This window comes from Schistocerca serialis, chromosome 12 (assembly GCF_023864345.2).
Source record: "Schistocerca serialis cubense isolate TAMUIC-IGC-003099 chromosome 12, iqSchSeri2.2, whole genome shotgun sequence".
Lineage (NCBI taxonomy): Eukaryota > Metazoa > Arthropoda > Insecta > Orthoptera > Acrididae > Schistocerca > Schistocerca serialis.
Window position 1 is genome coordinate 77919066 of NC_064649.1, and position 11488 is coordinate 77930553.

An 11488-nucleotide genomic window follows, 5' to 3' on the forward strand; every position below is an offset into this window, starting at 1 on the left:
CAGAAATTTAACACTGTAGAACTGGAAATAAATTTTCTATGATACATCAAATTGTGTATACATTTTTTGGCGCGCCCTGTATTTCTATGTTTCTTATCTTGGCAGTTGTTGTTGATTGGAATTCAGGAATATTTACTTCGTCTTCTTTGGTGAAGGAGTTTCGGAAAATCGTGTTTAATAACTCTGCTTTAGTGGCACTGTCATCAATGACTTCACCGTTGTTATCGCGCAGTGAAGGTATTGATTGCGTCTTGCCACTGGTGTGCTTTATGTATGACCAGAATTTCTCTAGAATCTCTTTGGGTTTTCTGCCAGATTTCGAGACAGAGTTTCGTTGTGGAAATTACTGAAAGCATGTCGTATTGAAGTACGCGCTATATTTCGAACTTCTACAAAACTTTGCCAGTCTTAGGGATTTTGCTTTCTTTTAAATTTGGCATGCTTTTTTCGCTGATTCTGTTACAGCGATCTGACAGGTTTTGTGTACCACGGGGGATCAGTACCATCACTTACTAATTTATGTGGTATATATTTCTTTGAAATCATTCCACAACTTTTCTACGCTTACACGATCAGATCGGAAGGAGTGAAGACTGTCTTTTAAAAAGACGTTAAGAGCATTTTTATCAGCTTTTTTAAAAATAGATATACTTTGCGTTTCTCTTTGATGGTTGTCTCGAATCCTATCTTCGCGGTCCTTATGGGCAATGTACGTTGGTGGCAGTAGAATCGTTCGGCAGTCAGCTTCAAATCCCGTTTCTCTAAATTTGGTCAATATCATTTCTCGGAAAGAACATCGCCTTCCCTCCAGGGATTCCCATTTGAGTTCCCGAAGGATCTCCGTAACACTTACGCCTTGTCCAAACCAACCGGTAACAAATCTATCAGCCCGCCTCTGACCTGTCTCGATGTCCTCCCTCAATCCGACCTGATGCGGATCCCAAACAGTCGAGCAGTACTCAAGAACAGGTCGTACCAGCGCCCTACATGCGGTCTCCTTTACAGGTGAACCAATCTTTCCTAAAATTCTCTCAATACATCGAAGTCGCCCATTCGCTTTTCCTACCACAGTTCTCTCAGGCTCCTTCCACCCCATATCGCTTTGCACCGTTATGCGTAGATATTTAAACGACTTGACTGTGTCAAGCAGCACACTACTAATACTGCATCCGAACATTACGGATTTGATCTTCCAACTCATCCGCAGTAACATACATTTATCTGCAGTCAGGGCAAACTGCCATTTATCACACCAACTGGAAATTTGGTCTGTCGTCTTGTATCTTCCTACAGTCACTCACAAGGGAACCTCCCCATCGCACCCCCCTCAGATTTTGTTATAAGTTGGCACAGTGGATAGGCCTTGAAAAACTGAACACAAATCAATCGAGAAAACAGGAAGAAGTTGTGTGGAACTATGAAAAAAATAAGCAAAATATACAAACTGAGTGGTCCATGCGCAAGATAGGCAACATCAAGGATAATGTGAACTCAGGGGCGTCGTGGTCTCGTGGTTAGCGTGAGCAGCTACAGAACGAGAGGTCCTTGGTTCAAGTCTTCCCTCGAGTGAAAAGTTTAATTTTTTATTTTCAGACAATTATCAAAGTTCAGGCACTCACACATAATCAACTTCGCTCTCCAAAATTCCAGGACATGTTCAGATTTGCTTGGACATATGCAGGATTTGACAGTCTACACAGGGAAAAACTTGAAAACGTTAAAAACATGTTTTGACAGAGCACTGGTAAAACTGCGCGACTGTGAAACTGTCCATTCATTTGTTGCAGTTTATGTGACAAACATCCAAAAGGAAACCTAAATCGTGCAAGGTAGAAGAATCTTTTTACCCATTCGCCAAGTGTACAAGTTAGGTGGGTCGACAACATATTCCTGTCATGTGACGCACATGCCGTCACCAGTGTCATATATCAGACGTGTTTTCCTGTGGAGGAATCGGTTGACCTATGACCTTGCGATCAAATGTTTTCGGTTTCCATTGGAGAGGCACGTCCTTTCGTCTACTAATCGCACGGTTTTGCGGTGCGGTCGCAAACCACAGACACTAAACTTATTACAGTGAACAGAGGCGTCAATGAACGAACGGACAGATCATAACATTGCGAAAATAAAGAAAGCAAACTTTTCACTCGAGGGAAGACTTGAACCAAGGACCTCTCGTTCTGCAGCTGCTCACGCTAACCACGGGACCACGGCGCTCCTGAGCTCACACTATCCTTGATGTTGCCTATGTTGCGGATGGACCACTCAGTTTGTATATTTTGCTTATTTTCTCGTAGTTCCACACAACTTCTTCCTGTTTTCTCGATTGATCTGTGTTCAGTTTTTCAAGGCCTATCCACTGTGCCAGGGTTCTACTAAATCTGAGGGGGGTGCGATGGGGAGGTTCCCTTGTAAGTAAAGGTACAACTGGCTTCTGATAAGAACACGACATTTTTATTACTAGTCTATTGGAGGTGATATATTTCTGCCTTTCCCTTCCTTCGATCTTACGTAACTAACCAGATGTTGAAGTAGCCAACATTTTCCTGGATAACATTTACATCTACATCTACATCTACATCTATACTCCGCGAGCCACCTTACGGTGTGTGGCGGAGGGTACTTATTGTACCACTATCTGATCCCCCCTTCCCTGTTCCATTCACGAATTGTGCGTGGAAAGAACGACTGCTTGTAAGTCTCCGTATTTGCTCTAATTTCTCGGATCTTTTCGTTGTGATCATTACGCGAGATATATGTGGGCGGTAGTAATATGTTGCCCATCTCTTCCCGGAATGTGCTCTCTCGTAATTTCGATAATAAACCTCTCCGTATTGCGTAACGCCTTTCTTGAAGTGTCCGCCACTGGAGCTTGTTCAGCATCTCCGTAACGCTCTCACGCTGACTAAATGTCCCCATGACGAATCGCGCTGCTTTTCGCTGGATCATGTCTATCTCTTCTATTAATCCAACCTGGTAAGGGTCCCATACTGATGAGCAATACTCAAGAATCGGACGAACAAGCGTTTTGTAAGCTACTTCTTTCGTCGATGAGTCACATTTTCTTAGAATTCTTCCTATGAATCTCAACCTGGCGCCTGCTTTTCCCACTATTTGTTTTATGTGATCATTCCACTTCAGATCGCTCCGGATAGTAACTCCTAAGTATTTTACGGTCGTTACCGCTTCCAATGATTTACCACCTATGGCATAATCGTACTGGAATGGATTTCTGCCCCTATGTATGCGCATTATATTACATTTATCTACGTTTAGGGAAAGCTGCCAGCTGTCGCACCATGCATTAATCCTCTGCAGGTCCTCCTGGAGTACGTACGAGTCTTCTGATGTTGCTATTTTCTTGTAGACAACCGTGTCATCTGCAAATAGCCTCACGGAGCTACCGATGTTGTCAACTAAGACATTTATGTATATTGTAAACAATAAAGGTCCTATCACGCTTCCCTGCGGTACTCCCGAAATTACCTCTACATCTGCAGATTTTGAACCGTTAAGAATGACATGTTGTGTTCTTTCTTCTAGGAAATCCTGAATCCAATCACAAACCTGGTCCGATATTCCGTAAGCTCGTATTTTTTTCACTAAACGTAAGTGCGGAACCGTATCAAATGCCTTCCTGAAGTCCAGGAATACGGCATCAATCTGCTCGCCAGTGTCTACGGCACTGTGAATTTCTTGGGCAAATAGGGCGAGCTGAGTTTCACATGATCTCTGTTTGCGGAATCCATGTTGGTTATGATGAAGGAGATTTGTATTATCTAAGAACGTCATAATACGAGAACACAAAACATGTTCCATTATTCTACAACAGATTGACGTAAGCGAAATAGGCCTATAATTATTCGCATCTGATTTATGACCCTTCTTGAAAATGGGAACGACCTGCGCTTTCTTCCAGTCGCTAGGTACTTTACGTTCTTCCAGCGATCTACGATAAATTGCTGATAGAAAGGGGGCAAGTTCTTTAGCATAATCACTGTAGAATCTTAAGGGTATCTCGTCTGGTCCGGATGCTTTTCCGCTACTAAGTGATAGCAGTTGTTTTTCAATTCCGATATCGTTTATTTCAATATTTTCCATTTTTCCATTTACGAGGGACATCGTCTCTTGCTTGACATAATGCGGCAAAACAGAGGATTTCCGGAAAAATTAAAGCGTGGAGAAGTCAATGTGTTTGAAGCTTGTCATCAACGGAAAGGTGACAAGCGGCCGGCGACAAGCCAAGTAATCCGAACTAGCGCTGCCGGCGCCAAGCGAATAAATTTGTACGAGACGTGCAGACGGCAAAGTGTTAATCCCATATTCTGTAACAGCTACAGTAACACACATGGCTAAAAAATGGTCGCTGGTCCGAACTAAAACAAAAACTTTCACCCCATATTCCTAGCTGAAATTAGAAGCGAGAACCAAGAGCTCTCCCCTGCCCCCTCCCGCATCGCAATTCTGCGTTCGTCCTTTTCGTATATATTTGTTACAGTGCTTCTGCACAGTAACAGAATCCCCTAAATGGTCGATGCACAATTTAACCGCTTTCACAAGGCTCTGTTTTTACGTCCCCAGCGTCTCTTGTTGCTGTCCATATCTGCCTCACTTGATGCCGTGTTTAGATTGCAACATACACTCCTGGAAATGGAAAAAAGAACACATTGACACCCGTGTGTCAGACCCACCATACTTGCTCCGGACACTGCGAGAGGGCTGTACAAGCAATGATCACACGCACGGCACAGCGGACACACCAGGAACCGCGGTGTTGGCCGTCGAATGGCGCTAGCTGCGCAGCATTTGTGCACCGCCGCCGTCAGTGTCAGCCAGTTTGCCGTGGCATACGGAGCTCCATCGCAGTCTTTAACACTGGTAGCATGCCGCGACAGCGTGGACGTGAACCGTATGTGCAGTTGACGGACTTTGAGCGAGGACGTATAGTGGGCATGCGGGAGGCCGGGTGGACGTACCGCCGAATTGCTCAACACGTGGGGCGTGAGGTCTCCACAGTACATCGATGTTGTCGCCAGTGGTCGGCGGAAGGTGCACGTGCCCGTCGACCTGGGACCGGACCGCAGCGACGCACGGATGCACGCCAAGACCGTAGGATCCTACGCAGTGCCGTAGGGGACCGCACCGCCATTTCCCAGCAAATTAGGGACACTGTTGCTCCTGGGGTATCGGCGAGGACCATTCGCAACCGTCTCCATGAAGCTGGGCTACGGTCCCGCACACCGTTAGGCCGTCTTCCGCTCACGCCCCAACATCGTGCAGCCCGCCTCCAGTGGTGTCGCGACAGGCGTGAATGGAGGGACGAATGGAGACGTGTCGTCTTCAGCGATGAGAGTCGCTTCTGCCTTGGTGCCAATGATGGTCGTATGCGTGTTTGGCGCCGTGCAGGTGAGCGCCACAATCAGGACTGCATACGACCGAGGCACACAGGGCCAACACCCGGCATCATGGTGTGGGGAGCGATCTCCTACACTGGCCGTACACCACTAGTGATCGTCGAGGGGACACTGAATAGTGCACGGTACATCCAAACCGTCATCGAACCCATCGTTCTACCATTCCTAGACCGGCAAGGGAACTTGCTGTTCCAACAGGACAATGCACGTCCGCATGTATGCCGTGCCACCCAACGTGCTCTAGAAGGTGTAAGTCAACTACCCTGGCCAGCAAGATCTCCGGATCTGTCCCCCATTGAGCATGTTTGGGACTGGATGAAGCGTCGTCTCACGCGGTCTGCACGTCCAGCACGAACGCTGGTCCAACTGAGGCGCCAGGTGGAAATGGCATGGCAAGCCGTTCCACAGGACTACATCCAGCATCTCTACGATCGTCTCCATGGGAGAATAGCAGCCTGCATTGCTGCGAAAGGTGGATATACACTGTACTAGTGCCGACATTGTGCATGCTCTGTTGCCTGTGTCTATGTGCCTGTGGTTCTGTTAGTGTGATCATGTGATGTATCTGACCCCAGGAATGTGTCAATAAAGTTTCCCCTTCCTGGGACAATGAATTCACGGTGTTCTTATTTCAATTTCCAGGAGTGTATAATGGTCGACAATTGAGCGCGCTATGCCCGCGGATTTTGTAGCGATTCCACAGGTATTCCAGGCTAACGACCGACAATGTGTGCCTTCTTCAGATGGGGCAGGCACTGCTCTCCGCAAGAGAGCTATTGCGAAGTCTGGAAGGTACGAGATGAGGTACTAGAGGAAGTATTGCTGTGAGGACGGGTCCCGAGTCGTGAGTGGTTAGTAGGGCTGCTTATACGCCTTCCGATCAGGCCACGAAGGCCCAACTGTACCGACCGACCGCCGTGTCATCCTCAGCCCACAGGCGTCTCTGGATGCGGATATGGAGGGGCATGCGGTCAGCACACCGCTCTCCCGATCGTATGTCAGTTTCGGAGTCGCTGCTTCTCAATCAAGTAGGTCCTCAGTTTGCCTCACAAGGACTAAGTGCGCCCCGCTTGCCAACAGCGCTCGGCAGACCGGATGGTCACCCATCCAAATGCTAGCCCAGCCCGAAAGCGCTTAACTTCGGTAATCTGACGGGAACTGGTGTTACCACTGCGGCAAAGCCGTTGGCAGGGCTGTTGATAAGCTATCGATATATTTCTTCCAGAAACATCGATATTCATAAGCAGCACTTCCTACACTGCTATATAGATATATCGATATCAAAATGGTAATTTCGAGAGCCGATATTTTCATTTTATATTATATTTTTTCTCAATTTTTGGTAAATATTTGAAGTTGTTCTTTTGAAATTGGAGTAGAACATAACTTTAGTTTTACTGTGCGAAAGAGTCCTACTACTTCCTGACCTCTCGTCACGTCCAGTCTTTGCCTCTGAGTGTAGCAACTATACGTGGTACAAAAGAGGAAGTCCGACTGTACTGGGAGGTGGCGGCGTGAATGGAATAGCAGCGTTTCCGATGTGACGAAACAGCTCACCAGTTGCGTTAAACAAACAAATTTTAACGTAACTGGTATGCTATATCGTCACATCGGCAGTCTTCAAAAACAGATACTGAAAGTGTTGAACAAAACTCTAAATGACAAGCTTGGTCTTTATTATGCACAGAGGTTCAAAAATCGTTTAAATGGCTCTGAGCAGCATGGGACTTAACTTCTGAGGTCATAAGTCCCCTAGAACTTAGAACTACTTAAACCTAACTAACCTAAGGACATCACACACATCCATGCCCGAGGCAGGATTCAAACCTGCGACTGTAGCGGTCGCGCGGTTCCAGACTGAAACGCCTAGAACCACTTGGCCACAACGGCCGGCTATGAACGGAAGTATGTGAAGGAAAATGCTGACGTAATTGGCGCTCGGTGCTACCAAAAAAAAACTGCGACGTTTAACTTCACCACGCAATTTTGACACTGCAGCTGCTAAGACGCTGGTGTTGGCAGAAATGGAAAATCAGGGAAGTCGACCTGTAGTGTTCAGGACAAATGCGATATATGACGAAATCGAACGACGGACCCATCGGACACTTTTTACTGTGCCACTTACATGCAGTTCCCATTGTGAACAAAGTGGTTATCGACAATCGTGAGCAGGTCGGTGTGATCGAGCGGTTCTAGGCGATTCAGTCTGGAACCGCACGACCGCTATGGTCGCAGGTTTGAATCCTGCGTCGGGCATGGACGTTTGTGATGTCCTTAGGTTAGTTAGGTCTAAGTAATTCTAAGTTCTAGGGGTCTGATGACCTCAGATGTTAAGTCCCATAGTGCTCAGAGCCATTTGAATCATCTGGCAGGCGTGAACGTGCATCGTTTTCCTTTCAGTTCTTGCTCTAAGAGTGATAGGCAAACTCCTAGCTTGTTGATGTACAGAATAACTAATAATATTTACAATGTGAACATTTTTATGGGCCATCAAGTCGTTTTTCTGCGAAATATCTATATATCGATATCTTTTCTGGATATATCGCGAGCCAATGATGATACTTTTTTTAATATCGATGTATCGGATCTCTGATATTTTTAAAAATATCAGCAGTCCTAGTGGGTAGCGTATTCAGTAGAGCGCTTGCCCGCGAAAGGCGAAGGTCCCGAGTTTCGGTCCGGAACACAGTTTTAATAAACCAGTAAGTTTAATATCAGTGTACACTTTGCTGCAGGGTAAAGTTAGATTCTGGAGTGTTGAATTACATCTAAAAAGGAGTAAAAAGCTCTCGAGCTTCCGGCCACATGAAGTGGATAAAATGGCACGAGCTTTCGACAGAGCACTCCTTGGTCATTTGAAGTGTAATGTCTCCTGATCTGCTCCTGGTACGCCATTACAAACTCCGGCTCCTGGCTGTGACGTCTCTGGTGCTCGTGCCACTGCCATATATGGGCATAAATTGACTTCCTTCAGTCAAGTGACCGCCGGATCCCACGCAACGCTGAGCTGCAGTAAGGGTGATCTCAATTTTATTTATGTGGCTTCCTTAATTACTGACTCACAAGAAACCGTTGAAGGACGTGCACTTCATTCACCATTCAGTGCTCGTATTTCACATTTCTAATTCCAGTATTCTGGTATTCGGTAATACAGGGTGATTCAAAAAGAATACCACAACGTTAGGAACTTAAAACTCTGCAACGACAAAAGGCAGAGCTAAGCACTATCTGTCGGTGAATTAAGGGAGCTATAAAGTTTCATTTAGTTGTACATTTGTTCGCTTGAGGCGCTGTTGACTAGGCGTCAGCGTCAGTTGATGCTAAGATGGCGACCGCTCAACAGAAAGCTTTTTGTGTTATTGAGTACGGCAGAAGTGAATCGACGACAGTTGTTCAGCGTGTATTTCGAACGAAGTATGGTGTTAAACCTCCTGATAGGTGGTGTATTAAACGTTGGTATAAACAGTTTACAGAGAATGGGTGTTTGTGCAAAGGGAAAAGTTCTGGACGGCCGAGAACGAGTGATGAAAATGTAGCACGCATCCAGCAAGCATTTGTTCGCAGCCCAGGAAAATCAACTCGCGAGGCTAGCAGAGAGCTGCAAATTCCACAATCAACTGTATGGAGAGTCCTACGAAAAAGGTTAGTTATGAAACCTGAGCGTCAACTACCCGAGGCGATGGATCGGCCACCAGGCAGCCCGTGACAGAGCACTTCATCACTGGCCTCCAAGAAGCCCAGATCTTACCCCCTGCGATTTTTTCTTATGGGGGTATGTTAAGAATATGGTGTTTCGGCCACCTCTCCCAGCCACCGTTGATGATTTGAAACGAGAAATAACAGCAGCTATCCAAACTGTTACGCCTGATATGCTACAGAGAGTGTGGAACGAGTTGGAGTATCGGGTTGATATTGCTCGAGTGTCTGGAGGGGGCCATATTGAACATCTCTGAACTTGTTTTTGAGTGAAAAAAAAAACCTTTTTAAATACTCTTTGTAATGATGTATAACAGAAGGTTATATTATGTTTCTTTCATTAAATACACATTTTTAAAATTGTGGTATTCTTTTTGAATCACCCTGTATAATAATTCAGGCGCTGTTAATAATTTCTATGGGTTACCTAATTTATTTGACGATGCTTACAATTTCTATCACACTGATCTGTGAGAGGAACTTTCTAGGAATTTTCTTGATTTATGTACGAGGGCAGCAGTCTTCCTAGCAGCCATGATGGCTTCCCGTTTCCCATCCTTTTTCCGATCGCCAGGGTAGCACTTGGTGTCGTTTGAACGTTCAGTAATGACCAAAGTTTCTCCTTTTCTCAGTTGTCCAACCTGCCTTACCAATCTTGTAACTGCTATTTCTGCTCGATTTTAACGTCGCGAGGTCGCCTCCATGTGAGATTCCGGCCCTTGATTGGCCAGTTCAGGTGCGCGCCCGTTTTTCGCGGGTATGCGCCAACGGCCCTACGTGGGTGGATTGTGGACAAAGGGGAGTGGGCTGTTCTAGTGCGACCGTGCCTGAAGCTGGAGGTGCTGCTTCCAGAAGATGAAGTTTCGGTAAGCGTGAGCGCAGACGTGCACCGTAGCTTCTAATAACCCTACCACAACGAAGGTCAGCATTTAATAACGATTGTGGTGTTGCTCACGCTGCTAAATACTGCATTTTCGGGCAACAACAGTCATATTATGTGGCAGGTGTCATTAGAGCACAGTTAATAAAGTCATTTCATGTAATAATCAAAAAACTTGGCACTCATCTTTTTGTGTTTCCCACGCTGGTCTCGTCGTAGAATCACGGCTCAATCGTTGAAAATCTAGGTGGTTATGATTCCAAGCTCGGATGCAAAGAGGCCTAGGTTTTATTCTGTTATATTCAAAAGTTTTGTAGATGCGCTTCACAAACCATCCTTAAAGATTACACTTTTGCTGGACAATGGTGATGTAAAAAAATAATCAGCACTCCGAAATTAAGTTACACTTCCTTTTAATTGCTTTTATTGCAATATCACGTAAATACAAAACACCACTTCACAATACAAAACATACTTGAAAACATCTTCCTCACAGTCACTGTTAAAGTTCACATTTTATAAGCGTACTACAATACGCGTCTTTCCAACATGACGTCCAAGACTTCACTTTTTCAAGGTCCGACTCTCTAACGACTTAACAACTAACTGATAATCGCTTACACGCCCAAAAATCAGAGTTACAAGTACTCAAAGATCATAGTGACAAAAGAAAGAATACACATAAGAATAATATCATTGCAATATTAACATATCGATGTATCAAAAATGAAATCAAATCTGAATGTTGTCTCAGAAATATGTTAAGTAGTTAACAGAAATAGAGTAGAATATTACTGGTATCGAGAGTTTCAGGTGAGGTGCCGTAATGGTTGCGTAATTCAAGTACCATTACAAGCTTCGCACCCTGCGGGCCAGAGAGAGCCTTATAGGTCATTTTACTGATGTGCGTTCCTTAAATTACGGTTTACGCAATTTTTCCGGGTTATGAGACTGTAGGTTTTCCGTGTACAGTTGGGCATAATGTGCGCGATGTGTTGATTAGTCACAGTGGCTTGCAGTTCCGCACTAAAGTCTATACTTTCATGCTCACTTTTCCGCTTCGTCTGGCAGTAGCTCTTTCAGTTCTCCCGTGCACAATTTGACTCAGAATTTAGGTCTTCCTATCTTAAAAACTTGTGCCCTTTGTCCTACGCCACGTGGTGAGTGTCTGGCGTCCCTTCATGCTTCGCTAACGTAGCCGGACAGCAAGCCAAAGTTAAGTGGTATCGCCCGTATGAATAGTTTCGCGTCTTGCTGGTTTTATTCCTTCAGTACAGGAAGCTACCTAGCGATTCACCCCCAGTAGCATCTTTCTTAGTCCATTTGATAATACTGCGATCGTTCCTAAAATTCCTCTTCTCCTGCCATCGTGGCTTATTACGAACGTTCGTTGGGGCAGGCTGCTGAACTCAGTTCTTTCTTCCCCCCAACCCCATTTGATTGTATAATTGTTCAATATTCAACTGTTAAATAAATGAGTCCTTTAATCTTTCCATTC

The 11488-nt window shown here is 45.3% G+C and overlaps 1 pseudogene; it reads right to left on the reverse strand.

Annotated features, from left to right (window-relative positions):
* Positions 1 to 6485: 6485 nt before the first annotated feature.
* Positions 6486 to 6603, reverse strand: LOC126428631 (5S ribosomal RNA; annotated as a pseudogene).
* Between the last annotated feature and the right edge of the window lie 4885 nt (positions 6604 to 11488).